The sequence below is a fragment of the Herpailurus yagouaroundi genome, unplaced genomic scaffold (genome assembly GCF_014898765.1).
Source record: "Herpailurus yagouaroundi ecotype Mexico unplaced genomic scaffold, PumYag 166, whole genome shotgun sequence".
In the NCBI taxonomy this organism is placed as follows: domain Eukaryota; kingdom Metazoa; phylum Chordata; class Mammalia; order Carnivora; family Felidae; genus Herpailurus; species Herpailurus yagouaroundi.
Genome location: NW_024412407.1, coordinates 5,356,745 through 5,382,334, shown reverse-complemented (window position 1 = coordinate 5,382,334; position 25,590 = coordinate 5,356,745). Strand labels below are relative to the sequence as shown.

Sequence of the window (25,590 nt, the reverse complement as noted above, 5' to 3'; positions counted from 1 at the left end):
CTGTTAACTATCCTACTTATTTACCACTCACTCAACCAAGACTCCAGCTTCAGGCTAACAAAGCAATGAGTTATTTTTATTCATTTCCAGCTGAGTTCTCTACTTGAGCTTGACAGAGCTGTGGAGTTTTGCCTTCCTCTCTAGTTAGCCTTCTTTGGCAATAAAACTGCAGATTTTTATGGCCAGCCCTGCCCTGGTAAAGCCGTTGTTCTCCACAAAGCTGGAGATAGGTGAATGGGATCAGTCCTAGGCAAGAAGCATACAGACTTCATTGTTCTTACTTAAGGCTCTAGCAATTTCTCAATTTGTCGTGTGCCTTTGGTTGAATTCTAGGGCCCTGAAATGGTTGTTGTTGACAGTCCTGTTCAGTTTAATACTTATGTTTTCAGGAGAGGACTTGCCAATCTCTTCACACCACTCTCAAGCGTAGTTTTATTGTTTTATAAAAGCATTGGTCCTCAAAGATTAGAGATTAACAAAATAAAAACAACAACTAGTTCTTTATCCCTGATGGTTTGAATAGCTCTGAATTAAATAGTGGCAACAGTGGGCAGGTCTTTAGACCCTAAGTGGCGTACTAGTTCATGTGGCCTACTAGTTAATTAGGTAAAAAATGCTTCTGCCAAAAATCTCTTGTGGGCCTTACCCTTGGATTACTTGAACTGTTTGTTGGGCAACCAAATGTTGAAAATCATGAGCTAAATAAAAGAACTTTTGGGTAGAACCCATAGCAAATATTTGAGAACCTGTTAGGTTCATAATATGAAGTTATAGTGAGATAAATAAGCATAGTTTTTACCTTTACATCTGACTGATGTCTGAATCCAGCACTAGATAAAAGAAAGCCAACTCTGGGGTAATCCAAGGTTGGGAGTGGTTTAGTTCTGAATCCCACAGATTACTTATGATCCTAATTTTCTCTCTAAATAGCTTTAAGAGACTAAAGAAGAATAAGACAGAATGATTATAATAACTTGAGTGTATCTCAGAATCATTCTGGAAATTAAAAAAAATTTTTTTTGAATCACTATCTCTGGGGATGGTACATTAGACTCTTTTAAACAATCATATTTGCTAATATTTTTCTAGACCTAAAAATCATGTTTGCCTGTCCATGTGTGATTGTATTTATCAAGTTACAGTGATAAGAGCAGATTCACAAGTATTGTACTTTTTTTGTTGACTTCATTTCACACTTTGCTTCTCTCTCTTCCTCTTTTCCCACTTGTAAAACTATTCAGCTACAAAACACCTTCACATTTGATAGTTAAACCTCTGAAGCAGTAAAATAGCTGACTTGAATTTCATAGTTGATCATGCATGAACAATTAATTTCTCTATCCCAGTACTATAATATTGCTTAATTGCTTCATTACTTACAAAAAGGTTTTTTAAGGTTTGTTTATTTTTGAGAGAGAGAGAGAGCACGTACACACCCGTGAACAGGGGAGGGGCAGAGAGAGAGAGACAGAGGCATAGACTCCGAAGCAGGCTCCAGGCTCTAAGTGGTCAGGACAGAGCCTGATGCAGGGCTTGAACCCACAAATCGTGAGATCATGACCTGGGCCGAAGTCAAACACTTAACCAACTGAGTCACCTAGGTGCCTCGCTTTACTACTTTTTGTTTTATACAGAACTGCCTAAATGTCTCTCTCTTTCCTCTTCCCTCCCCAACTGTTTTTCATTTCACAAAACTGAAACCCTGTATCCATTAAACAATAACTCCCTACTCTCCTTATCCTAGTCCCTGGAAACCACCGTCCTACTTTCTGCTTTCTGTCTCTGTGAATTTGACTACTCTTGATAACTCATACAAATGGAATCACATAGTATTTGTCCTTTTATGACTGGCTTATTTCACTAAGGATAATGTCAGAGTTAATCCATGTTGTAACGTGTCAGAATTTCCTTCCTTTTTAAAGCTGAATAATATTCCATTGTATGTATGTATTATATTTTGTTTGCTTATCTGTAGATGGGCACTTGGGTTGTTTCCACTTTCTGACTATTGTAAATAATGCTGCTGTGAACTTGGGTGTACAGATATCTTTTGAAATCCCTGATCTCACTTCTTTTGGGTATATAGCCAGAAGGGAATTGCTGGATTTACAGTAATTCTGTGATTTGGGGAGGAACTGCCATTTTGTTTTCTGTAGCAGATGTACCATTTTACATTCCCATCAGCGGTGCACAAGGGTTCTGGTTTACCTACATCTTCTCTAACACATGTTGTGTTCGTTTGCTTTTTAAATAGCTTCCCTAATGGATGTGAGGACTTCCTTTTCAAGAGAAGATCTACAGGGGCACCTGCGTGGCTCAGTCATTTAAGCGACTGACTCTTGGTTTTAGCTCAGGTCATGATCTCACAGTTTTTGGGCTCAAGCCCCACATGGGGCTCTGTGCTGTCACAGTGTGGAGCCTGCTTGGGATTCTCTCCCTCTCTCTCTGCCCTCCTGTGTGCGCTTTCTCTCTCAAAATAAATAAACTCAAAAAAGAGAAAAAAAAAGAGGTAAAAACTGCTTTTATTTTTTATCTTTAAATTTTTATTATATATTTTTAACATTTTTTTTTTTTTTTATGGACCACTTCATGGATTTGCATGTCTTACTTGTGTGGAGGCCACACTAATCTTCTCTGTAACATTCCAGTCTTAGTATATGTGCTGTCAATGTGAGTACTACAAACTATAAAGTCATAGAATTTTTATTTTTATTTTTTTTTTAATTAAAACCATATTTCTGAGAGAGAGAGAGACAGGATTCTAAGTGGGCTCTGCACTGACAGCAGCTAATCCGATGAGGGGGTTGAACTCACGAACCATGAGATCAGGACCTGAGCCGAAGTCCGACGCTCAACCAACTGAGCCACCCAGGTACCCCTGAAGTCATAATAACTATTGGAACTGACTTCTTTATTCTTTCTGCCTCCCACTTCATCTGCTATACCTATAAACATTCACTGTATGCCTGTCTTCTGTTAGACTCTGAGCCTGTTGGGATAATAACTGGGTTTTATTCTTGTTTGTCTTTCCGACACCTGGCTCAGTACCTTGGTACACTGTAGACTATCTAGAAACAAATTTTGTTAAAATTTTAAAAATATTTCAGATTTTTTTCTTTTTTAAATAAATTATTTCTTAAAATTTTTAATTACGAATTTTTTATTGAATTATAGTTGACACTCATTATTATGTTAGTTTTAGGTGTATAACATGGTGATTTGAAATTATACAGCTCTGTGCTCACCACAGGTGTAGCTACCATCTGTCACCCTGCAACACTGTTAACAATACTATTGTCTATATTCTCTGTGCTATACCTTTCATTCCCATGACGTATATATTTCATATCTGGAAGTAATTTGTAATGTTAATTAACTACAGAGCTAGGAACCTATGGTAGGCTGAATAATTCTTCTTCCCCTGTTCCCAAGATACCCATATCCTAAATGCTGTGGGTGTTACCTGTATGGATGGCCAAGACTTGGCAGATGTGATTAAAAATCTTCAGATGGAGAGCTTATCCTGGATCATCCAAGCAAGGCCTAAATGCAATCACAAGTATCCTTATAAGAGGGAGACAGAAGGAGATTTCAGATAGAAGGGAAGGCATTATAACTATGAGGGTAGAGATTGGAGTGATAATGGCCATAAGCCAAGGAATGCCTGTATACCCACCAGCAGTTGGAAAAGGCAAGGAACAGTTTCTTCTCTAAAGCCTTCAGAGGAGTGTGCCCTTGCCGTTACTTTGATTTCAGTCCAGTGAAACTGATTTTGGACTTGTGGGCTTCAGAACTATGAAAGAGTAAATTTCCATTGTTTGAGCCACCAAGTTTGTGGTAATTTGTTATAGCAGCCATGGGAAACTAATACAGAACCGAAGCACGTCTTTGGGTCTTTTAGTTCATTGGGTTCAACCACAGTTCTTTTTTTTTTTTTTTTTAATTTATTATTATTTTTTAAACTTTTTTTCTTTAATGTTTATTTTTGAGAGAGAGAGAGAGAGAGTACAAGCAGGGGAGGAGCAGAGAGAGAGAGGGAGAGACAGAATCTGAAGCAGGCTCCAGGCTTTCAGCACTGAGTCTGACGCAGGGCTCGAGCTCACGAACTGTGAGATCATGACCTGAGCCAAAGGTGAATGCCTAACTGACTGAGCCACCCAGGCGCCCCAACACAGTTCTTTTTGTTGAAAGTCATTTACTCACTCTTAATATACTTTTCTAATGTCATCTCTTTTTAGAAATACAATAAAGAGGACATTTTATTTTAGGCTCTAGCTGACTGTTCTACAAAAGGTATCTGGAAATAATTGGCCATGTATTTCTTCTTCCTTTCCTTTTAGGAGTAAAATATCTAATATATCTATAATATCTAATAATAAGGTGGGAAAGAAGTAAGTAAATGTGGTTTGTCTTTCTACCCTCGGCAATTAAAAAAATAGGTTATTCTTAGAATCAATTTAAGTTTTTTCTTACACTTCTCATTTATATGCTTCCTACAAAAAAAAAAATCTTCCCAAGTTTTTCTAATGTATCATTTTCAAAATTAGTCCAAGAGAGTTGGTTTGGTGCATGCAAGAATCCATTAGACTAAAGACAGGGAAGATAAACATTTTGAAGGGAGAGTAACAGGCAATTACCTGGGTGATGCAAAGAGGATAGAGCAGTTGAGAAGCCAATGGTGACAAACTCCTGGAGCCAAGAGGACAGTGATTGATGTTAAGGGCCTTCTGGATTGTAAGCGGGGACTTGTGACCCCCCACCCTTTGCTCTGGCATAGGACCCCAAGAGACTGAGTCCTAGTAGTAAAAATGAGTGGAAATAGACTCACCTTTGTAGGAATTGCAACTTAGTTTCAAATTATTTCAGTACCTGAAATTGGTTTGAGGTAACTGGGTGCCTTGGTACAAAGCAAACAGATCCTCTCTGGAAATCCTCACAGATTATTTTCACTATCAGGTTTTTAAATAGATTATTTAGTACACACACACAAAAAATAGTTAGAACATAAGAGGATGAAACAATAAATACGGAATAAGAAACATTAGACAATAGAACAAATTCACAGGAGATCCAAATATTGTAGTTACCAGATTTAAAATAACTATTCTTGGGGAGCCTGGGTGGCCCAGTTGGTTGAGCATCTGACCTTGATTTTGGCTCAAGTGATGATCCCAGGGTGGTGAGATAGAGCCCTGTGTTGGGCTACACACTAGTGTGGAGCCTGCTTAAGATATTCTCTCTCCCTCTCCCTCTCCCTCTCCCTCTCCCTCTCCCTCTCCCTCTCCCTCTCCCTCCCTCCTTCCCTCTCCCCCACTTGTGCTCACTCTCTCTTTCTAAAATAAACAAAATAACTGTTCTTAAAAAAAATTCTTAAAATGTTCAAGGAAATAAAGACAACTTGGAGAAGTTCAGCAGCCAACTGGAAAACTATTTTGTAATGCGTATTTTAGAGCTGGGAGATGTAGTAATTGAAACTAAGAACTCAATGTATGGTTTTAAAAACAGATTGATAGTATCTGAGAAGAGTCAGTGAATTAATTGCAGGATAAGTTAGAAGAAACTAAATGATATGGAAATTCAAAAAATTAGGAAATACAGAAGAGGAAGTAAAAAACATAGAGGCTACAGGGATAGGTATGCCATACGTGTAATGGGAACCCCAGAAGAAAGAGAATAATGTAGAGTATTTGAGGAGATATTGTTGATAACGTTCCAAAATTCATGAAAACCATCAAGTCACAGATTCAAGAAGTGCTAGAAATCACTAGCAGAATAAATATAATAAAGAAATCCACCTAGGAACATCATAATAAAATTTTGAGGGAGCAAAGACAGAGAATCTTAAAAGCAGCTAGAGAAAAACTATGCAATTTTGAAAGGATCACAGTCAGACCTAGAGCTAACTTCTCAACAGAAAGAAGTCAGGAGAGTGGGATGATATCTTTAAAGATCTGAATAAAAATAACTGCCAGTCTGCAACTCTACACACCTCATATACAGTGAAAATATCCTTCTAGAATAAAGTGGAAATAAACAGTTTTAAAAAGCAACAAAACAAACAAACAAAACCAAAAGTCCTCACCCCACTGAAAAAAATTTAAAGGTACTCTGAGATAGAAGACCAATTGGAAAGTTGGAGATGCAAGAAGGCATGAATAGCAATGCAGACCACAAATACATGGTCAAGTCTGAAGATTGATGTATAAGAGACTAAGAATGTTTTATTAGGATTTAAAAATACATAGAGAATTAGCATGCATAGTAGCCACGGCCTATAAATTGGGAGGTGCATAAGCTCCCTTGCTTTTTCAAAGAAGAGGGTAAAACTGCCAATTAGTGTTAGAATTTTGCAAGTCAAAAATTGATGTTATAATCTCCAGGGAAGCTATTAAATTAAAATAGTCACTACATACTGCAATGTGGATGAACCTTAAAAACATGGAGTGTCTGGGTGGCTTAGTCAGTTAAGCAGCCAATTCCTGATTTTGACTCAGGTCATGATCTCATGGTTGGGAGATTGAGCCCTGAATCTGCCTCAGTGTTGAGAGCCTGCTTGGGATTCTCTTTCTCCCTCTCTGTCTCTCCCCCATTCACTCTCTCTCTCTCTTTCAAAATAAACTTTAAAATAAAAGGACATTATGCTAAGTGAAATAAGCTAGTCATAAAAATGTAAATATTACATGATTCCACTTATAGAAGGTATCGTCAATAGTCAAAGTCACAGAAACAGTAGAATGGTAGCTATTAGGAGTTGGGCTTATGGGGAATTAAGGGACATGGGGAGTTGTTATTTAATAGATACAGAGTTTTAGTTTTGTAAGGTGAAAAAGTTCTAGAGATTAGTTGTACAATAATGTGAATATACTTAACACTACTGAACTGTATACACTAAGAAATGGTTAAGAAGAAATAGTTAAGAAAGAACATGTAAGTTTTATGCTATGCCTTTTTTTTTTTACCAGAATAAAAAAAAAAAAGAATTAGAGACTAACAAAAGAAAACTGTTCTGAATGTTTATGTATTAATATTCAGCCAATGTAGACTTTAAAGCAAAAAAGCATGATTAGAGATAAAGGAAGGGACACTTCATAATGATAAAGCATTTGATTTAACAGAAAAAATAATAGGTTTTAAAAAAATTGACAGAATTTGGGGCGCCTGGGTGGCGCAGTCGGTTAAGCGTCCGATTTCAGCCAGGTCACGATCTCACGGTCCGTGAGTTCGAGCCTCGCATCGGGCTCTGGGCTGATGGCTCAGAGCCTGGAGCCTGTTTCCGATTCTGTGTCTCCCTCTCTCTCTGCCCCTCACCCGATCATGCTCTGTCTCTCTCTGACCCAAAAATAAATAAACGTTGAAAAAAAAATTTAAAAAAAATTGACAGAATTAAAAGGAGAAATACACAATTATAGTAGGATATTTTAACACAGATTTCTTAGTAAATGATAAAACAATCAGGTGATGGATTAATAAGGATATAAAATATTTGATATAACTAGCACATGTGACATAATTATCATAATTAGAACAAATTGTATCCAACAGCTTAGTATATATATGTTTATTATTTTATAAGTGCATTTAGAACATTTTCAAAAATTCTGGCCATAAAGCAAATTGCCACAATTTTTAGAGAAAATCATACAGCTTGTTTTTTTACTACAGTGCATTTAAGCTAGTCATCCAAAAGTTAGTTAGAAAATCTTCAAATATTTGAGTATTAAGAAATATACTCCTAAATAACAGTTGGATCAAAACAGAAATCAAAATGAAATTAGAAAATGCTTTAAACAGAGCAATAATAGAAATTTGTATACAAAAACCTGTAACATGCAGCTAAAATCATGCTTAGAGGGAATTTTAATTTTTTTTAGCTTTAAATGTATATATTAGAAAGGAAGATAGGCTACAAATCAGTGAGCTAAGTTCTAAGGAAGTCAGGAAAAGAACAGAAAATTAAATCGCCTCCAAAATGTAGAAGAAACTAAATAAAATGATCCATGAATAATGGGATTCCAGTATTTATGATATTTGTCCCTTTTTCCTGCTTTGTTGTAGTTATTAGACCTCCAGTTGTCTAGAAGTAATGAAGCAGAAGAGTTAACTATGTGAGGTGATGAATGTGTTAATTGTTTTGATCTTGGTCACTATTCCAACAGTACACATGTATATCAGCTCATCACGTTGTATACTTTATATATAATCATATTTGTCAATTATTTCTCTGTGAGGTTGGAAGGAAAAAAAGTAACAAAGCAAGCATTTTTGTTTTGTTTTCTGGTCTCAAAGGAAAAGGTCTTAGTATTCACCATTATGTTGATGATTGCTCTATGTTTTTTGTAGATACCCTATGTAGAAAGCCCACAAGAGCTTAAACTACTAGAATTAGTGATTTGAACAGTGTTGCTGGGTATAAAATCATCCCACAAAAATCGATCACACCTGTTTATACCAGCAATAAATCATTAGAAAGTGAAATTTAAAAACAGATGCGATTACACTTGTATCAAAAGTATAACATGGAAATAAATTTAATAAAGGATGTATAAGAACACTATTAAAAAATGATAAAGCATTGGGGCACCTGGGTGGTTCAGTCAGTTAAGTGTCCGACTTTGGCTCAGGTCATGATCTCACGGTTTGTGGGTTTGAGCTCTGCACCAGGTTCTGTGCTGACAGCTCAGAGCCTGGAGCCTGCTTTGGATTCTGTGTTTCCCTCTCCCTCTGTCCCTCCCCTGCTTGCATTCTGTTTCTCTGTCTCTCTAAAATAAACATTTTTAAAAAATGATAAAGCATCATTGGAAGAAATGAAAGAACACTTAAATAGAAGGGTAAACCATATTTATGGATTGGAAGCCTCAATATTTTGAAGATAACTGTCCTTCAAAATGGATTCATAGATTTAATGCAATCCTTATAAAGGCCCCAACATTATTTTTATTGAGTTTACTTTTTTTCTTAATCTCTATATCCAGTGTGGAGCTTGAACTCACAACCCCAAGATCAAGAGTTGCATGCTCTTCCAACTGAACCAGCCAGATGCCCCTCCCCCAACATTTTTTATGCAGCTTGACAAAGTGATTCTGAAATTTATATGATAATACAAAGGGCCAAGAATAGCTGAAGAATTCTTAACAGCAAGGTCAGAGAACTCACTGAATCCAATTAAGACTTACTGTAAAGCTACAGTAATTAAGACAGTATGGTTTTCAGAGTACAGATCTTTTACCTCTTTAGTTAGGTTTATTCCTAGATATCTTATTTTTTTTTTGTACAGTTGTAAATGGGATTAATTCCTTGATTTTTTTTTTTCTGCTCCTTCATTATTGGTGTTTAGAAATGCAACAGATATCTGCATGTTGATTTTATATCCTGCAACTTTGCTGGGTTCATGTATTAGTTGTAACGATTTTTTGGTGGAGTCTTTTGGGTTTTCTACATAGAGTATCATGTCATCTGCAAATAGTGAAAGTTTGATTTCTTCCTTGCCAATTTGTATGCCCTTTATTTCTTTTTGTTGTCTGATTGTTGAGGCTAAGACTTCAGTACTGTTAAATAGTAATGGTGAGAGTGGGCATCCTTATCTTGTTCCTCACTGTAGGGAAAGGCCCTTAGTTTGTCTCCATTGAGGATGATATTAGCTGTGGGCCTTTCTTATATGGCCTTTATGATGTTGAGTTATGTCCCATATATCCCTACTTTGTTGAGAGTTTTTATCAAGAATGGATGCTGTATTTTGCCACATGTTTTTTTTTTTTCTTTAAAAAAAATTTTTTTTTTCAACGTTTATTTATTTTTGGGACAGAGAGAGACAGAGCATGAATGGGGGAGGGGCTGAGAGAGAGGGAGACACAGAATCGGAAACAGGCTCCAGGCTCCGAGCCATCAGCCCAGAGCCTGACGCGGGGCTCGAACTCACGGACCGTGAGATCGTGACCTGGCTGAAGTCGGACTGCTTAACCGACTGCGCCACCCAGGCGCCCCATTGCCACATGTTTTTACTGCATCTTTTGACAGGATCATACGACTCTTACCCATTTTTTAAATTTATGTGGTGTATCATGTTGATTGATTTGTGGATATTGAACCAGCCCTGCAGCCCAGGAATAAATCCCACTTGATCATGGTGAATAATTCTTTTAATGTACTGTTGAATTTGATTTGTTAGTATCTTGTTGAGAATTTTTACATACAGGTTTATCAGGGAATATTGGCCTGTAATTCTCCTTTTTAGTGGGGTCTTTGTCTGGTTTTGGAATCAAGGTAACACTGGCCTCATGGAATGCATTTGGAAGTTTTCCTTACGTTTCTAGTTTTTTGGAACAGTTTGAGAAGAATAGGTATTAACTCTTCTTTAAATGTCCGGTAGAATTCCCTTGGGAAGCCATCCAGCCCAGGATTCTTGTTTGTTGGGAGATTTTTATTTACTGATTCAATTTCTTTGCTGGTCTTAGGTCTGTTCAACTTTTCTCTTTCTTCTTGTTTCAGTTTTGGTAGTGTGTGAGTTTCTAGGAATTTGTCTATTTTTTAAAATGTTTGTTTATTTTTGAGAGAGAGAGAGAGAGAGACTGTGTGCAAGTAGGATAGGTCAGAGAGAGAGGGAGACACAGAATCCTAAGCAGGCTACAGGCTTTGAGCTGTCAGTATAGAGCCCAGCACAGGCTTGAACCTTAAGAACTGTGAGATCATGACCTCAGCTGAAGTCGGAAGGTTCCCCCGAGCACTGGGTATTGTATGTAAGTGATGAATCACTGAATTCTACTCCTGAAACCAATATTGCACTGTATGTTAACTAACTAAAATTTGAAATTAAAAAAAAAAAAAAGACAATATGGTATTACCAGTAAGATGGAAATATGGACAAATGAAACAGAGAGCCCAGAAACAGAGCTATTCATATATGGAGATTTTATTTGAAAAGTAGTACTGTAGGCCTTGAGGAAAAGATGATCTTGTTTCAATTAGATCTGAGACATTTGGAAATCCATATGGAAAAAATACAACTCTGTTCCTTACTTACTTCATGCCTGTAAATCAATTCCAGTGTTTAGATTATAGATCTAAATGTGAAAGGTAAAACAATAAAGCTTATAAATGTAATTTAGAAGAGTATCTTCATGGGCTCAGAAAATGAAGGACTCTTTCCTTTTTAAACTTTTTTCCTCAATAGTGTTTTTTAAATGTTTTAATAGATTATGTGTTTTAGAGAAGGTTTAGGTTTATAGCAAAGTTAGCAGAAGGTACAGATTTCTCCTATACCTCCTACCCCCACACATACCCTCCCCCATTATCCATATCCTCCACCACAGTGACACATATGTTACAGTTGGTAAACTTACATAGACACATCATTGTCACCTAAAGTCTGTAGTTTACATTAGGATTCTCTCTTGGTGTAGTATATTCTTTGGATTTGGACAAATGAATAATGACCTGTATCCACTATTACAGGGTCATATAGAGTAGTTTCACTGCTCTAAAAATCCTGTGTGCTCTGCTTTTTAATCTTTCATTCCACTTAACCCCTGACAACTACTGATCCTTTTACTGTTACTCTAGTTTTGCCTTTTCCAGAATGTCATATTGCTGTAATCATACAGGATGTAGCCTTTTCACATTGACTTATTTCACTTAGTAATATGCATTTAAGGTTGTTTCATGTCTTTTCATGACTTGTTAGGTAATTTCTTTTTAGCACTGAATAATATTCTTTTGTCTGAATCTATCATAGTTTATCCATTCACCATCATAGTTTATCCAAGGACCTCTTGGAATTTTGGGCAATTTTGAATAGAGTTGTTATAAACATCCATATACAGGTTTTTATGTGGGCATGTTTTCAGCTCCTTTGAGTAAATACCAAAAAGATTGATTGCTGGATTGCATGGTAAGTTTTTAAAGAAACTGCCAAACTGTTTTCCAAAGTGCCTGTACCATTTTGCATTTTTACCAGCAATGAATGGGAGTTCCTGTTGTTCCACATCCTTGCCAGCATTTGGTGTTGTCAGTGTTCTGGATTTGGACCATTCTAAGAGATGTGTAGTAGCATCTTGTTTTAATCTATATTTCCTTCATGACCTGTGATGAGGAGCATCTTTGCCATCTGGCTTGTTTGCCATCTGTCTATCTTCTTTGGTGAGGTGTCTCTTAAGGCCTTGGCCCATGTTTAAATTGTATTGTTTCTTATTGTTGAGTTTTAAGAGTTCTTTGTATATTTTGAGTAACAGCACTTTATCAGATGTCTTCTGCAAATATTTTCTCCCAGTCTGTGGCTTGTCTTTTCATTCTCTTGACAATGTCTTCTGCAGATCAGAAAGTTTTAATTTTAATGAAGTCCAGCTTATCAACTATTCCTTTCATGGATTGTGCCTTTGGTGTTGCATCTAAAAAGTCACTGCAAAACCCAAGGTTATCTAGACTTTCTCTTATATTATCTTCTAGTTTTATTGTATTACAGTTAACACTTAGGTCTGTGATCCATTTGGTGTTAATATTTGTAAAGAATGTAAAGTGTGTCTAGATTTTTTTTTTTTTTTTTTTTGCATGTGGATGTCTGGTTGTTCTAGCACCATGTTGAAAAGACTTCCTTAAGGTCCAATGTATTGCCTTTGCTCCCTTGTCAAAAATCTATGTTGGTCTATTTCTGGCTCTCTATATTCTGTTCCATTGTTTGTTTGTTTGTCTGTTTTCTTTCACCAATACTATACTGTTTTGATTACTGTAGCTTTGTTTTTTTAATGTTTATTTTTGAGAGAGAGCATGAGTTGGGGAGGGGCAGAAAGAGAGGGGGACAGAGGATCCCAAGCAGCCTCTGTACTGACAGCAGGGAGCCCGATTTGGGGTTCGAACTCACAAACCATGAGATAATGACCTGAGCTGAAGTCAGACACTTAACTGACTGAGCCACCCAGGCTCCCTGATTATTGTAGCTTTATAATATGTTTTGAATTTATGTAGTGTCATATCTTCAGCATTATTCTCCTTCAATATTGTGTTGACTATTCTGTGTCTTTTGCCTCTCCATATAAACTTTAGAATCATTTTATCAATATCCACAAAATAAATTGCTGGCATTTTGATTGGGGTTGTATATAATCTATAGACCAAGTTGGAAGGAACTGACATCTTGTCAATGTTGAGTCTTCCTATCTACAAAGATAGAATAGCTCTCCTTTTATTTAGTTCTTTCTTTTTTTTCCTCAGGATTTTATTGTTTTCCTCATATATGTCTTATGCATACTTTGTTAGTTTTATATGTAAGTATTTTACTTTGGGGGGTGGTAACATAAATGGTATTGTGTTTTTAATTTCACATTCAAAAAACTTGTTTATTGCTTTTATATGAGAAAGCAGTTGACTTTTGTATATTGACCTTGTATCCTGCAACCTTGCTATAATCACTTAAAAGTTCCAGGACTTTTTAATAACATTTATTTTCTTTTAATTTGTTTTTGAAATTTTTAAGCTTATAAAAGTAGACTAATACAGTGAACTCCCAAATACTCATGACTCAGGTACAGTAATTAACACATGGCCAATCTTTTTTGTCTGTACTTCCACCCACCCTCAGTGGATTTTTTTTATGTTTATTTATTTTTGGGAGACAGAGTGCAAGCAGGGGAGGGGCAGATAGAGAGGGAGACACAGAATCCGAAGCAGGCTCCAGGCTCTGAGCTGTCAGCACAGAGCCTGAAGTGGGGCCCGAACCCACAAAGCGTGGGATCATGAGCTGGGTTGAAGTTGGACCCCCAACCGAGTGAGCCACCCAGATGCCCCCTCAGTGGATTATTTTGAAGCAAGTCTCAAACATTATCTCAGGGAAAGAGTTTTTAAATAGACCTGAAAAGCACTAATCATAACTGGCATAAAAACAGACACATAAATCAATGAAACAGAATAGAAAACCCAGAAATGGACCCACAAATGTATGGCCAACTAATCTTTGACAGAGCAGAAAAGAATATCCAATACTGGAAAAAAATAACAGTCTTATCAGCAAATGGTGTTGGGAAAACTGGACGGCAACATGCAGAAGAATGAACCTGGACCACTTTCTTACTCCATACACAAAAATAAACTCAAAATGGATGAAAGACCTAAAGGTAAGACAGGAAACTATCAAAATCCTACAGGAGAAAAGAGACAACAACCTCTATGACCTCGGCTGCAGCAACTTCTTACTAGACATGTCTCCAGAGACAAGAGAAACAAAAGCAAAAATGAAGTATTAAGACCTCACCAAGGTAAAAAGCTTCTGCACAGCGAAGGAAACAGTGAACCAAACTAAAAGGCAACTGATGGAATGAGAGAAGATATTTGCAAATGACATATCAAATAAAGGGTTAGTATACAAAATCTGTAAAGAACTTATCAAACTCAGCAGCCAAAAAACAATCCAATGAAGAAATGGGCAAAAAACATGAACAGACACTTTTCCAAAGACGACATCCAGATGGCTAACATACATGAAAAACTGCTTAACATCACTCATCATCAGGGAGATACAAATCAAAACCACAGTGAATGAGATGCCACCTCACACGTGTCAGAGTTGCTAAAATGAACAACTCAGGAAACGACAGATGTTGACGAGGATGCAGAGAAAGGGGAGCCTTTTTGCCCTGTGGGTGGGAATGCAAACTGGTGCTGCCACTCTAGGAAACAGTATGGAGGTTCCTCAAAAAAATTAGATAGAGCTACCCTGTGACCCAGCAATTGCACCACTAGGTATTTATCCAAAGGATACAAAAATACAGATTTGAAGGGGCACATGCACCCCATTGTTTATAGCAGCACTTTCAACAATAGCCAAATTATGGAAAGAGCCCCAGATGTACATCGACTGATGAATGGATAAAGATTTGGTATAAATATACAATGGAATATTACTTATTCAGTGATCAAAGAGAAGGAAATCTTGCCATTTGCAACAATGTGGATAGAGCTAGAATGTATTATGCTAAGTTAAATAAATCAGTAAGAGAAAGATATCATATGATTTCAATCATATGTGGAATTTAAGAAACAAAACAGATGAGGGGCACCTGGGTAGCTCAGTCGGTTAAGCGTCCGACTTTGGCTCAGGTCATGATCTCATTGTTTATGAGTTCAAGCCCCACATAAGGCTCTGTTGGACAGCCTAGAGCCTGCTTCAGATTCCACGTCTCCCTTTGCCCCTTCCCTGCTTGCATTCTGTGTGTATCCCTCTCTCTCTCAAAAATAAACATTAAAAAAGAAAAAAGAAACAAAATAGATGAACATAAGGGAAGGAAAGGAATAATAAGATAAAAAGAGAGAAGGAGGCAAACCATAAGAGACTCTTACATACAGAGAATAAACTGAGGGTTGCTGGAAGGGTGTTGGTGGAGGAATGGGCTAACTGGGTACTAAGGAGGGCATTTGTTGGGATGAGCACTGGGTGTTATATATAAGGGATGAATCACTAAATTCTCCTGAAATCAGAAAAATAAAAATAAATAAATGAGTGGTGCCTGGGTGGCTCAGTCGGTTAAGCGTCCGACTTCGGCTCAGGTCATGATCTTGCGGTCTGTGGGTTCGAGCCCCGCGTCAGGCTCTGTGCTGACAGCTCAGAGCCTGGAGCCTGTTTCGGATTCTGTGTCTCCCTCTTTCTCTGACCCTCCCCTGTTCATGCTGTCTCTCTCTGTCTCAAAAATAAATGTTAAAAAATTTTTTAAAAATAAATAAATAGGGGCGCCTGGGTGGCACAGTCGGTTAAGCGTCCGACTTCAGCCAGGTCACGATCTCGCGGTCCGTGAGTTCGAGCCCCGTGTCGGGCTCTGGGGTGATGGCTCAGAGCCTGGAGCCTGTTTCTGATTCTGTGTCTTCCTCTCTCTCTGCCCCTCCCCCGTTCATGCTCTGTCTCTCTCTGTCCCAAAAATAAATAAACGTTGAAAAAAAAATTTTTTTTTAAAATAAAAATAAATAAATCAATGAAACAATCATAAAGGGAAAGAATGTCAATGCATTATTACATTAAAATTAAGAACTATTCATTGAAAGGGGCATTTAGGAGAGCTAACAGGCAAGACACAGAATGGGAGAAGAAATTTGTATCATGTTTAAGTCATTTAAACATGATACAGAGAAAAAGACCATTCTTCCTCCAAATACAGGGCATTAGTAGGCATTGTCAGGAGAGAGAATAACAAAATGGCTAATAACATATGTGAGGGCACTCATTCTTTTTAGAAATAAGTGAGGGGCACCTGGGTGGCTCAGTTGGTTAAGCATCTGACTTCAGCTCAGGTCATGATCTCATGGTTTGTGGGTTCAGGCACTGTCAGCACAGAGCCTGTCTTGGATCTCCTGTCCCCTCTCTTCCCCTCCCCTGCTCGCCCTATCTCCCTCCTTCCCTCCTTCCCCCCCCATCTCTTTCTCCTGTCAAAAATAAATAAACATTAAAAAATATTAAAAACAAAAAAAGATGGGGCGCCTGGGTGTCTCAGTCAGTTAAATGTCTGACTTCGGCTCAGGTCATGATCTCACAGTTTGTGAGTTCGAGCCCCGCATCAGGCTCTGTGCTGACAGCATGGAGCCCGGAACCTGCCTCAGATTCTGTGTCTCCCTCTCTTTCTCTGCTCCTCCCCCACTCGTACTTTGTCTCTCTCTCAAAAATAAATAAACTGGGGCGCCTGGGTGGCGCAGTCGGTTAAGCGTCCGACTTCAGCCAGGTCACGATCTCGCGGTCCGTGAGTTCGAGCCCCGCGTCGGGCTCTGGGCTGATGGCTCAGAGCCTGGAGCCTGTTTCCAGTTCTGTGTCTCCCTCTCTCTCTGCCCCTCCCCTGTTCATGCTCTGTCTCTCTCTGTCCCAAAAATAAATAAATGTTGAAAAAAAAATTTAAAAAAATAAATAAACATAAAAGGAAATAAAAATAAAGTAAAAAGAAATGAAATGAAAATTGAAACAAGATACTACTTCTCTTTGTACTGGAATGGCTACAATTAAAAAAAAGATTAACAATACCAAGAATGTGAGTCTGTGGAGTAATAGAAACTTTCAAAAACTGCTAGTGGAAGTTTAAATTGGTACAGCTACTTTGAGAAGCTGTTTGACATATATACTAGAATTGAAGATGTGCATACCTTATGACTTAGTTCTGTTTTTGAGTATTCAACAGCAATTCATTCCCAGGTCCCCAGGAGGTTTGTACAAGAATATTCAAAACAGCATTATTTGTATTGGCCAAAAACTAGCAGCAAGCCAATTGTCTATCATTTGTCTAGTAAACAGCCGAACTGTTCACCATTTTGTCCATCAGTTGTTTAGCGGAATAGATAAATCAACAATGGCATAATCATACAATGAAATAAATATTCAAGGAAAATGAACAAACTACATTTGTTTGCAAAAACATGCATGAATCTTACAAACACAGTGTTGAGCGAAACAACCCGCGGCACCAAAAATAAAATACACACAGAATTATTCCTTTTATAGATAAAACTATACAATAATACTTAAGTGTGTCTTCTTCAGTGATACCAACTATGAAGAAAAGTTTGGAGAATCATGCCTTTGGTGAATGGTGAGAGACCATAATGGGAGGATACATAAGGAAAACTTCTGGGGTACTGGCAGTTTTATTTCTCTAACCTGGGTAGTAGTATTTGAGTGTTTGTGATAAATTATCAAGCTGTGATACTTCATGTGTGTGTGTGTGCACTGTAAATGTGTTATATTTCGCAATAAAGTATTTTTTAAAGATGTTTTATTAGGACAGAATGGGCCTAAACAAGCGTGTTATGTAGGTAATGTGTGTCTTAAACCTTCACAAGTATAACACTTAAAAGCTAGTGTCTACCTTGTGGTAATTATAACAATTTTGTGGATATAGAAATATTTATAATCAAAGTAGATAATTGATTCATAATTTTTGCGGTTTAGGAAAGAAGAAACATTTAATTCTTATTTGCATAAAGGTTAATGAGTAAAGAGTGACAGATTTGCAGTGCTGTGGTTTTAGGAGAAAGGATACTGTTTTGTTGGAGACAGAGCATGAAATTAGGGTTACTTGTTCATTTCTGTACCTAGAAGCACAGGGGATGGGCTGCGCTGGAAAGGGAAGATATTCATTGTTCTACGGTGCTAGAAGGAACATCCAAAGCAAAGTCTTTTACAGTGACAAAAGAATATCTCTTAGATCTAAACTGAAATTAGAGGGGCACCTGGGTGGCTGAGTTGATTAAACATCTGACTTCGGCTTAGGTCACGATCTCATGGTTTGTGGGTTCAAACCCGGGTCGGGCTCTGTGCTGACAGCTCAGAGCCTGGAGTCTGTGTTGCCCCTCTCTCTCTGCCCCTCTGCCACTTGTGCGCGCACTCTCTCTGTCGCTCTCAAGAATAAACGTGAATTAAAAAAAAATTTTTTTTAGACTGAAATTAGGGGTGCCTGATTGGCTCAGTTGGTTAAGTATCTGGCCCTTGATTTGGGCTCATGTCATGATCTCATGGTTTGTGACATCAAGCCCCACATCAGGCTCTGCCTCACAGCATGGAGCCTGCTTAGGATTCTCTCTTTCCCTCTTTCTCTGCCCCTCCCCAGCTTGTGCTTATGTGCATTCTCTCAAAATAAATAAAAAATAAATAAACTTTAGTTCTATATATGAAATGAAACACACAGTTTAAAAAAAATATTTCCTTCTCACTCTCCTTCAGATTCAGCAATTCTACCAGCTAGTCTGTACTGAGCTTAGTAATTGAAGATTTCTTTGACTTTTAAATATCATAGTTCTTAAATGTTTTGATTTCATTGACTTACTGGAATTGAGTTTCTTTCCTGAGGTAGCTGGTAGAATTCTTGAGAATCTGAAGAACAGTGAGGAGTAGGAACTAATTTTTTTTAAAAAATAGTGCGTTCAGGGGCGCCTGGGTGGCTCAGTCAGTTAAGCATCCAACTCTTGATTTCAGCTCAGGTCATGATCTTGAGGTTGATAGGAACAGGCTGTGCATTGGGCTCTGCGTTGGCAGTGTGGAGCCTACTTAGGACTCTCTCTCTGTCTCTCTCTGTCTCTCTCTCTTTCTCTCTCTCTCTGTCCCTCTCACACTTAAAATAAGTAAATAAATAAACATTAAAAAAAAATAGTGCACTGGGTGTCTCAGTCGATTAAGCATCTGACTCTTGATTTCAGCTCAGGTCATGATCTCGCAGTTTGTAAGTTTGAGCCCCGCATCCAGCTCTGTGCTGACAGTGCAAAGCCTGCTTGGGATTCCCTTTCTCTGCCCTACCCTCCCCTGCCCCCCCCCCCAAATAAATAAAAAAAATAGTGCATTCAGTTCATCCAATCTACCTTAAACCCAGAACTATGGCATATATTGTATAACAACTAGGAGTTAATAATCTTATTAGAGAAATTTTATTGAAATCTACAAATGAGGGTTGACTTGTAAGAGAGACTGAAAATACACCCTTAGTAGCTAAAACTATGTTTTTCTTCAGACTTAAGTGAACAACTCACACAGAGGCATTTTATACAACTTGATTCATTTGCAAACTGATTTTCTGGTTTTTAGATTATCCAGATTCCTTGATTTCTCTTTTTTCCACTGTTTTTACTGGCTATCCATCTTTTAGCCACGTCACAATTTATTTTTCCCTTTCCCCAAAGGCAAGGAGAGATTAGCCAATAGAAACATAAAACTCATGACAGTTTTTCTCACTACTTAGAAGTAAAGATTTAACTAAGTATTTAATTTTTATTCTATTTTAGTGTCCCATTCCATTGAAAAGTTTGAAAGTTGGCTGTAAGATGTCATAGTAGTCATCATGTGGCTTCATAATTTTCTAAGTAACTGAATTCATGTAAACCTTGGAACTACATACAAGATTTTGTGAATAAGACATTAGCTCAGAGATGATCTAGAATCAGCAAAGAATGTATAGTTGATCTTAGTAATCGAAGATTTGTGTCTTTTATTTTTAATTTTTTTTAAATATATATATATTTTTTTAGAGCTAGTGGAGGAGAGGGGCAGAAGGAGAGAGAGAGAATCCCAAGCAGGCTCCGTGCTCAGCACACGGCCTAATGTGGGGCTTGGTGCCACAACCCTAGGATCATGACCTGAGCCAAAATCAAGAGTCAGACACTTAACCAACTGAGCCATTCAGGCGCCCCTGTTTGTGTTCTTTAAAAAAAAAAAAAAAAAAAATCACAGTTCTCAAATGCTTTATTCTTTTAATTTATGAAATTGAGGGTTTTTTTCCTGGAAAAGCTGTAGAATTCCTCAGACTCTGTAGGGCAGTAATGAGTAGGAAAGAACTTTTTTTAAAGCTATGCATTTCATTTCATATGTGGGAGAACTAATTCCAAACTAATGAAAGGTGGCATTGAGACAGAAGAGGTGGGGCATTAAAATAAATATCATTGCCTCCTGGCTATTCTCTAGGGTATATTACTAAGGAGGTTTTGGAAAGGTGGACAGAATTTCCTATTCAATCACAATTCATAGAGAAATTGACAGAATTATTATTAGAACCAGTAAACCTTTTAAATAATGAGAACCTCAAGAATCCTTGTTAACTTAGGGGCGCCTGGGTGGCGCAGTCGGTTAAGCGTCTGACTTCAGCCAGGTCACGATCTCGCGGTCCATGAGTTCGAGCCCCGCGTCAGGCTCTGGGCTGATGGCTCAGAGCCTGGAGCCTGTTTCCGATTCTGTGTCTCCCTCTCTCTCTGCCCCTCCCCCGTTCATGCTCTGTCTCTCTCTGTCTCAAAAATAAATAAACGTTGAAAAAAAAATTAAAAAAAAAAAAAAGAATCCTTGTTAACTTAAAAAACAGAAGTTTATTCTAGGGGCGCCTGGGTAGCTTATTTGGTTAAGCATCCAATTCTTGACTTTGGCTCTGGTTATGATCTCATTGTGAGTTCGAGCCCTGTGTCGGGCTTTGTGCTGACAGCAGGGAGCCTGCTTGGTGTGTGCGCTCCCTCTCTCTAAAAAAATTTTTTTTTTACATTTATTTATTTTTGAGAGACAGAGAGAGACAGAGCACAAGCAGGGGAGGGGCAGAGAGGGAGGGAGACACAGAATCCAAAGCAGGCTCAGGCTCTGAGCTGTCTGCACAGAGCCCGACATGGGGCTCAAACCCACAAACCGTGAGTTCATGACCAGAGCTGAAGTGGGACGCTTAACCGATTAAGCCACCCAGGCGCCCCCGCTCCCTCTCTCTGAATGAATGAATGAATGAATGTATGAATGAATGAATGAATGAAGCTTGTTCTGTTGCACTTGATGGAAACCTAGGAAAATCTAGTGGTAAGAATAAGGTAGGATTTAATTGTTCATTTGTGTCGTTAATAAAAACTCTGATTTTCTAGCAAGCTTTACCTGGAAAAATCAAAACTAATTCTAGAAGTTTGTAAATTTCCCAGTGTAATTTCTTTGTCTTGTAAGAAGCAGAACAATATCCTTCAGAATGTAGTTGAAGAAGCACTGAAAGGAACAAAGTAAAAAAATTTAAACAGTCGTTAAGACTATATGATAAATGAAGGAGAAATAGGGAAATATAAGGCTGCTTTTTTCCATTGAAGACCCACTTAGCAGATTGACTGGTAGTTGAAGTGTGGATTTTTCAGAACCTGTAAACCATAGCAGTAGTCATCTGAGATGCCTGGAAAGGCCAGTTGATGAGACTGTAAGTCTATATCCTTGCAACCTACTGTGTTCAGGTTGCAAAGATTTTTGTATTTGGCCACTGACAACCGAGATGGAAGTTTCTTAAATAACTTTTAAAGAACTAAATATAAAAAAGTGTTAGCATTCCAGAAGGCTATAACAGTACTCCATAGTAGAATTACTTAAAGCAGACTAGACATCTTTAAAGATGGCATTTTGACATAGTTGTTTTTCTAAATTTCCCATTTAGGATTTGCTCCTCTTCCCAGCTTGATTTTTCATCACTTACACATTCTCTTTATCTTTTTTTTTTTTTTAATGTTTATTTATTTTTGAGAGAGAGACAGAGTGCAAGCAGGGCAGGGCCAGAGAGAGAGAAAGAGAGAGCGAGAGAGAGAGAGAGAGAGAGAGAGAGACAGAGTCCAAAGCAGGCTCCAGGCTCTGAGCTGTCAACACAGAGCCTGATGTGGGGCTCAAACTCACAGACTGCGAGAACATGACCTGAGCCGAAGTCAGACGCTTAACTGACTGAGCCACCCAGTCGCCCCATCTTTATCTTTTATATATGCCTTTTTTCTTACCAAAGCAGTCATAATTCTTCCAAGCTTAGGTGGTAAATTGGCAGAAGAGAAAATTGACCTAGGAAATTGAAGTTGGTGGCCTCTTCAGTTTTGAGGTTGTGAATATACCCTAGGCTTCATAGCTAGTCATGTCTGTGACAATTACTTTCTTTTATTTGCAGTCACATTTATATAATATAATTCCTGTTCCCATATTTGTAATTAGTGCACAAGAAGAAACTGAACTCTATCTGCCATTTTATTGGTGATTTATACGTGGACTATTTTCAAAATTGGCATGAGAAAAAAATTTCAAGACACTGGTTGTTTTAGGTGATTGAATGTAGGCTGTGTTCAGGCTAAAGGAGAACTTTAGGTTATTTAACTGTTCGTGAGATACACTTCTGTAAGAATTCACACTTAAACTCTTGAGTCTACCTTTAAATTTTTTTAATTTTTGATTTTTTTTTTTTTTTTTTTTAGAGAGTATGTGTGTGATCATGCAAGCAGGGGAGGGGACAGTGGAGGGGAGAGAGAGAGAATCCCAAACAGGCTTCATGCTCAGTGTGGAGCCTGATGCAGGGCTTAATCCCATGACCCTGGGATCATGCATGACCTGAGCCGGAATCAAGAGTCAGACATTCAACCCAACCGAGTCACCTAGGCGCCCCTACTTTTCAATTTTTAAGAGGAAGCTGATCTAGTTTGAGAAAATATGACAAGTGATCATCACCCTTGTTAGGTAATCTGTGCATCCAGGCTTTCTTCCTGTGGGCTTATCTGCATTTAATCGGAAGATCTTACCTCTGTGGCCTCTCTTTGATCGTGGTGAAATATGAATAATTTTGTTATCCCCTTTGTTTTATGCATGTGTAAGGAATATCAGTGAGTAATAACAAGAATCTGAGATCCATAGAAGAAAGGTGATATACCAAAGGTACTGTTAAAAATGGCAACTTGAGAACTAGTGTGTGGTGAGTTACAACACTAATGTATAGCATTAAGTTTGGAGTCTGTCCTTGATTCTGCTGTAGGTTTCTCATTGTGTGAGTTTGGGTGAGAAATGATACCATGACTGATTTTCTTATCATTGTAAAATTAAAGTATTCTGGGAGGTATTATAATTCCCTCCCAGATGTTTCTCTTCACTTGTCAGAAGGGATAATAGAGTAATTTACCATCATCTATATTCATGGAAAAACATAATATAAAATCCTAAGTTTTTGTTGAATTCAAAGATACAAATTCGGTAGTTTCTGTAAGAATCCTTAGACTTATTCCATACCTGGCTTTGAGCCCCTTCTATGCTTCTCTCTACACACACACACACACACCCACACACACACCCACACACACACAGGAATATTATTCAGTATTAAAAACAAAGGAGGGCGCCTGGGTGGCTCAGTTGGTTAAACATCCGACTTCAACTCATGTCATGATCTCGAGGTTCATGAGTTTGAGCCCTACATTGAACCCCACATCAAGCCCCACATCGGACTCCACGCTGACCGTGCAAAGCCTGCTTGGGATTCTTTCTGCTTCTCCCCCACTTGTGCTGTCTCTCTCTCAAAATAAATCCACTTCAAAAAAGGAAGGAAATTCTGACAGGGGAATATCATTTAGCCATAAAAAGAAGTAAATCTTGCCATTTGTGACAATGTGGATTGAGGGTATTATGCCAAGTGAATAAGAGAAAGAAAATATCATATGATCTCACTTATATGTGATATCTTAAAAAAAAAAAAAAAGAAAAAAGAAAAAAAAAAAGAAACCAAGCTTGTAGATAAAGAGAACAGATTGATGGTTATGGGGAGGGGATTTGGGATGGGGAGTGAAATGGGTAAAGGGGGTCAAAAAGTACAGACATCCAATTATAAAAAAATCCTAGGGATATAATGTACAGCATGGTAACTCTAGTTAATAGTCTTGCATATTTGTAGGTTGCTAAGAGAGTTAATCATAAGAGTTCTTGTCACAAATATTTTGTAGGTATGTATGGTGACAAATGTTAACTAGATTTATTGTGGTGATCATTTCAAAATATATATAAATAGCGACCCATTACATTGTACACCTGAAACTAATATAGTGTTTTATATATATGTCAATTATACCTCAATTTAAGAAAACTTGTTCAAGTTTGGTATGATGCATGGTATAATCAGACTCAGATATTTCTGTGTAATCCTCAGTGCTTGAAATGACTTTTGCCTGATTTTTGAAGCCAGCAAAAACAATAATAGCAAAGCCTGCATTATTTACAAATATGTCAGTGACCCTGTAAATAACATACTTTATCCAAAATGTTCCTAAATATATGCTATTTGAAATAATTCCAAGAAACTTCAAAGGTGGTCCCTGATAGAGTGAAATAAATGGTAAGAAAGCTTAGTCTTAAGAATTCCTTGTATCCTTTATGAGTCTTATGTGAGACTTACGAGTCTTGTGCATTTTCTTTAAAAATTTATTTCTTGCAGAGTATACATACACACTTTGCTATCAAAGAATAGATAGCAAAGGATGAGATCCTGCCTGATTTCCTACCGGTGGAATTAAGTAAATCTTAAGCTTTCTTTGCATGAAAAAATAAGAGAATTGTTAAATATTGTTGATGGGAACTAAAAATGACTTTATCTATAATGCTGAGGGGCACTTAAGCTCCAGTTCATGGAGGCAGGGTTTTGAGTGTACTTGAGTTGTTGGTTGTTAAAAGAGGCAATATTAGCTGATGAGTAGGCAAGTTAAGATGTTAAATTATTGCTTTTTAGTTTTGGTGAACTTATGATTTAGAATGTAAATATGAATTTGGCATTTATAACTTGGGAGACTGCCCTGTATGGTGCACTACCGCAACAGCTCTCTTGCCCTCCGGCTTCTAGTTGGGTTAGATCAATAGGCAACACACGCGGGTGATCAGAGGCAGGGAGATCAGTGAGGTAGTGGTATTTATTTCCCAATCTTTTCCTGAGGGGGTTACTATGGGCTTACCTTGTCTTTTGACCAAAGATCTTGGCTATAGTCCTCTGGCCCTCTCCATACCAGATGAAACAAAGATGAAAGAGCCTTGTGTCTCTGGCTTCCAGTAATTGCTTTCTCCTTACACCTCTTTATTTATTTATTTTTTAATGTTTATTTCTGAGACAGAGAGCATGAGTGGGAGAGGGGCATAGAGAGAGGGAGACATAGAATCAGAAGCAGGCTCCAGGCTCTGAGCTGTCAGCACAGAGCCTGATGCGGGGCTTGAACTCACAGACCTCGAGATCATGACCTGAGACAAAGTCGGTCGCTCAACTGACTGAGCCACCCAGGCGCCCCTCCTTAAACCTCTTTAAAACCTCAGAGTTAACAGTGTAGATTATTGTTATTAGCCAAGGGTACTGCACTGTATCTTTTGGTTTCCCC

At 37.9% G+C, this 25,590-nt stretch overlaps 1 protein-coding gene and 1 non-coding gene across 3 annotated transcripts in view; one reads left to right on the top strand and one right to left on the bottom strand.

The window, feature by feature from the left end:
- SPATS2 (spermatogenesis associated serine rich 2) overlaps positions 1-25,590 on the top strand; it is a 150,642-nt gene that overhangs the window by 78,110 nt on the left and 46,942 nt on the right. The window lies entirely within an intron of this gene.
- On the bottom strand, positions 2,572-2,678 carry LOC121039125 (U6 spliceosomal RNA). Its single transcript, XR_005794642.1, has one exon. It is a non-coding gene; the product is annotated as a U6 spliceosomal RNA (small nuclear RNA).